The following is a 5,496-nucleotide window of genomic DNA, read 5'->3' as shown; positions in this document are numbered from 1 at the left end:
TAGCTCAACGATGTATCCATTACTTTAGGACAACTGTTTTGACTGTCTAAGCCATTACTTGTAGGGAACTGTTATAGCTGTCACAATATGTTTTTTTAGTGTGTGTGTGTGTGTGTGTGTGTGTGTGTGTGTGTGTGTCTGTCCAAAAACCAGGAGCCTACTGTTCAGTCCTTGTGAGGTGCGACAGCTTTGTGTACACCAAAACTCTGGACCCCACCAGTTGAAATGGTGTTTGAGGGTTAAGACTTGGTCTCAGAGTTAGGGTTAGGTCAGGGTCGGGCATTCAGTTGTGATGCTTGAGGTCATGGTAAGGGGCTAGGGAATGCATTATGTCAATGACGTGTCCCCACAAATAGTAGTTAGAAAATGCTGTGTGTGTGTTTGTGTGATCTCTATTTCTTCAAATTATTTGAGCTACACACTCTTTCCACACACCTTGCAGAACTACCCTTTGTTTTTTGTGGACTGCGGTCCAATCCACACTGGCGTGCAGACTGATCCATCTGTGATATATGACCACAGATTACGTCTCAGTACTCAGTATTTACAAAGTCTTGTCATGCATTTGCCTTGTGTAGCTGTGTGTGTGTGTGGATGCAGTAGTGTCTTGTGGAGTGTGGAGACATTATGATGGAGCAGTGTTTGCACCCGAGGCTGCATCTGCCATTTGAAATGGCCTCATAGTCCTTGTCTGTTACATGACCATGCAGATCAATCATCAGACATTATTCCAGTGCATAACTGACCCGCAGTTGCTGTTGCAGATCCACCATCACGTCACAGTTGACAACAGATACCGGTCTGAAGGCATTCTCTGTCTTTCGCCAAGAGAAAGGGACAAAACAACAAACCAGAATCTTTTTCTTTAATTACATTTTGTTTTCGTTAATCCTCCTTCTGAAGATTTGTCAAGATCACCATACGCTTTTCACTGGAGGAGTTCATTATGTGGTGAATTTTTAGGCTGTAGTGTCTAACTGTGCAGCAGCGATCTTATTAAGTGTCTGTCTCGTCCACTCTTCGTCTTTATCAGCGCAGTTTATCAGTGTTTTGCATATGTTTTCATTATCTTCAGACTGCTATTGCTTTCACACTGCGCAGATGGATTTACATACACAATATGCGGCTCAGTTGTGTGTGCCAACACATTATACACCTACACACATATGCGTGCATGTGCGCACCCACACACGCTACTTATAAAGGACCTTCTGCTGGCTATGTTTACTGCCTAAACCCGTATTCTCATCTCAACATAGCAACCAACTTTAAAGGGTTAAACTCTAAGTCCTAAATCCAGTCCTCATTCTAACACCTTTTTTCTATCATATTAATCAATACTGAACCAAATTTCTAATTCAGCAGACATGTTCATCACAGTGAGAGCAATCAGTGCTCTGGAGGAGGCTGGTGAGACTGTAAAGGGGAACAGTGAGGAATGAGACGCTCCATCACAAATCAGCTGCTACAACTTTGGTAAGAATAGTCAGACGTGTTACCAGTATATGTTAAACTCCAACAGGGTTGAGTCTGTCACACATCTGTTAGATTTTTTTTTTTTTTTTAAATGCAGGTTTGATCTTCAGCACGTGAGTCATCTTTCTGTGCACAAATGCATTTTGAAAATCAGCTAAAGTTGGGGTCGGTCAAATCAAGAGGGGATCTTCCAAAGTTTTTTAATACAAAATTTCTTCTTTGAGTCTCCATGCTGAGCTGCAGTAGAACAAAATTAACAAAGAGATAATTTTGTGCAAAAAGAAAAAAAAGAAAGAGACTGAAGATGAATTTGATCAGACTAACTCGGACACTTGAAGCCTTTTAATAGCTTTGGGATTCATTTTTGTTTAAAGAGAGGACTGTAGCATCGTCCCCCTTCCCTCACACTGAAATTGCTTTTGGAAGGGAAGATTACAGCACCTAATAACCCTTTCAATATACATACGTCTGTGTGAGTATTGTTTTAAGACAGGCTTACAAAAAACAAAGTGAACCTGTTGTTTAAAACGAGCTTCAGCATCTCCAGGAAACACGATGCTTCTGTCTGGTTTGGAGCAAGTTTTTTACAAGTGAAGAAGTTCCCGGGGTTTTTGATCATAAGTGAGGGTATTAGGTCATCAGGAGGTTGTTGTAGGAGCAGCAGTGGTAACGGTGTTGTATTAGATTGTCATGATGAAGAGGGAACTGACACAGAAAGCAAAGATTTGGATTAACTGGCTGACTTATGTTATACAGTCACGAGCTCTGGGTAGTGATCAAAACACAAAGAGCACAGACACAACCGTCTACAGTGAGTTGACTTCCTTGGGGGTCTGGGCTCAGCTTTGGGGACACGATGAAATAAAGTCTGATAAGAACTACTACTCTTTGCCACTGAAAGGAGTTTGGTTTACGTTTTCATTTAAAACGGCATTAAAAAAAAACCCAAAAAAACAAGCATTTTAGCCCTGTTTCAGAAACAATATCCGTCCACACTAACATCTGAAAACACATCACATTCACGAACACTGGGCATGTGCGTGCCCGTGTAAACAAGAAACAGATTATCTGCTTCACAATCGGTTAGTTGCAGAAAATACTATGAACAAGGAGCAAAGGCAGTTGCAGCGTTAAAATCTGAATATAAATGCGCGGGAGCGTGTCTATGTTCCCACAACCCTAACCCTAATTTTCAAAAATTTCTGTGAAAAAAAAGTTCTAAGAAATGTGGGAACATAGGGCTGACCCCAACTGCGCAACAGCTGCTAACAAAGACAACCGGGTCAGTAACACTTGTAATTCATTATTCCGTGTTGCATTAGCCACTCGTCACTGATAAGACCCAATCAGGAGGCGAACGTGAGTGTCTGCGTCATCCTTTTCAAAAATCTGTGTTTCTGCCCGTCCAGACTCAAACACGACTCTGAGGTTTTGAAATTAAAACAGGGTCAGCAGCATTTCCAAAAGTCTCAGTTCGAGGGGTTTGAAAAATCCGGGGTAGTGTGGACGCCAGGTGTAACCGTAGCGGAAGTGATGCCTTTTAAAACTAAAACGTACTGTATTAGCGTGGATGTAGCCTGAAAGAGGAGACTCCCGAAAACACACATCCCATAATAATGCATCCCATCTGGGTTGAGAACACCTCGGGATACACCAGGAGGAGCTGAAAGCTGTGACTGGGGGAGAAGGACGTCTGGGCTGAATTGTTTAGCCTGCTTCCCCTGTGACCTGGACCGTGTTCAGTGCTGATATACTGAGAAAAATGCAGAAAAAATAGCAGACACAAACCTGATCCTTCGTCAGTTCTGCCTCATCCTAGAGCTCGTCATCATTTGCTTTGTTTCATTTTGAAAAAAGAAAACGTTTACATGTCGTTTTGTATTTAACTGCACTACGGCTTCAGTTTCTTGTTTATGTCATGTCTATCCAGGGACTGTATAAAAGCTAATAAACCAAGATCTGACAGGTTGTCCCTGTGGCCAATTGTGACGTCTGCGGTTCACCTCCGGCTAGGAACCACTGTTGCATCACCCTTGCTCTCTCATGTTTTTCCATCTACAGTATCAACTACTGCACAAAGGCAAAATGTTGAAAAGAAATTATGATTTTTTTTTTTTTTTTATTTACTAGGATTTATTTAAGACTTCAAAACAAGCCCCTCCTCCAACCCAACGCCAATCCTAACCTTGACTATAATCCTGCCGACCCTGAGCAGCATCTTGCGAAAATGCCCTCCGCTCGACGACACCGAGCCTCCCTCAGCGTGGACGAAGCTGTCTGTTCCCATCAGCCGCACGCAATCCATGAAGTTGTCATTATTGTGAATTGTGAGGGCATCTCTCTCCTTTAACGCCTCCACCCCCTCAGAAACATTGTGCTCATTATATGGGCTGTGAGCTCAGGGAGGGTGTAGGCTCCTTAATCAATGAACACGATGACACATGGTATAAGTCACACAGGTATTCAATAGGGCACACCATGGCAACCGAAACAAAACAAAACAAAAAAAACCAAAAGCAGCGCAACAGGATGAAGACAAAAAGTCTGTGAAAATGTGGTGAAAGGTACAGTACTGCTCAAAGTAGGTGGATGGACGTTGTGTGCAGTGCAGGGAAAACAGGTAGACGGTCCCGTATATATATGTGTGTATTCTCCCTCTGTTTCATTTAGTTCTTATACTGTAATTACACGGATGAGACTCACTGCAAGGCTCTTTTCCTCCAGTGCTCTCCCTCTCTCCCTCTATCTCTTCCTCTCTCACTCCAAGTCTGTGATTTCATGTATAATTACTTGCATAATTATAGTTCCCTCCATCCTACTGTTTCAGGAGGTCTTTTTCTGTCTCTCTGGTATCTCTTGTCTTTCTTTTCCTAAACACACACTCACACACACATACACACACACACACACACTAGCACCCCACTGATTCTCCCTCCCTTTTCGCCTGGTGGTAAGACTCGTCTTGTCACTCTCTTTTGTCTCGTCTTTCGTCTGAGGCAGGCCTGTTCTAATATTGGAAAGACAGCAGAGAAGATACAGTGCGCGAAGAAGCCGTTTACTCCTGGGCTGCCATGCTTCCTTCATTAATTATTCATTCAGACATCACAAACCTAAAGAGCCTTAAGGTGTGTCACAGGGAATGAGGGGAAAACAAAATGCTCTATTATTATTATTTTTTTCTGGCTTACTACTTACAGCATTCTTAAACTGAGGAGACACACACACACACAGACAGACACACTCATACACACACAGACAGTAGCATTGCAAACCTGCACCTTCCCGTGTTTTTGAAAGTTCCTCAAGGCTTGCGGATGATGCCAGTAGATACAATTAGTTTGATTGCTTAGCAACTGAACATCACTTTTGAGAGCGGGAACAGAGGGTAGAGCTCAGGTGGAGTATCGAGTTTGCGCACTGTTTTTTTTTTTTTTTCTGAAGAAGAATCTGTTTTTCCCAAAACTTCCATGCAAAGTAGCATGCGGTGTACCTTCAGCGCCGCTTTCATGTGTCAATCAGCGGAGTAACACACCACGCTGTGTTTCAGGCTAACTGACAATAAGATTATATCAACACCACACATAATCCACGCACAAACACACACTCACTCGCGGTAGTCATTTACTGCTCGACAGGGTTCAAAATTTAAGCTTTGTGCTGCACTGCAGGTCTACTGTGCAACCAATCGTGGCCTACTTTCAGGTATCTGGAGGCTTTTCCCTGCTTTATCTGGGCACTTATGCCCTCACCCTGTTTCGACTCATCTTGAACTGCGTGATGCAATGTAAAGGAGGCAATGTGATCTATTGTGCTCAAGAAGCGCTGAATGTTTCAAGGCGAGTGCCAAGCGTCAGGATCAGGCTGGCACGTGTCTTCTTGGACGCCTTCAGGTACGCAGCTCCACTCGGTGATGCGTTGGTAATGTAATAGCGTGCCACTCTCAATTACACCACAGACACTAATGATGGTCAGTCGTGGTCTTTGTCACTGTGCTCTTACCCCCTCTGCTGGAGAGACGTG

The sequence above is a fragment of the Seriola lalandi genome, unplaced genomic scaffold (genome assembly GCF_002814215.2).
Source record: "Seriola lalandi dorsalis isolate HSWRI2012SDOR001 ecotype SW California unplaced genomic scaffold, Sedor1 jcf7180002054519, whole genome shotgun sequence".
NCBI classification, from domain to species: Eukaryota; Metazoa; Chordata; class Actinopteri; order Carangiformes; family Carangidae; genus Seriola; species Seriola lalandi.
Note: the sequence above shows the minus strand (reverse complement) of the source record.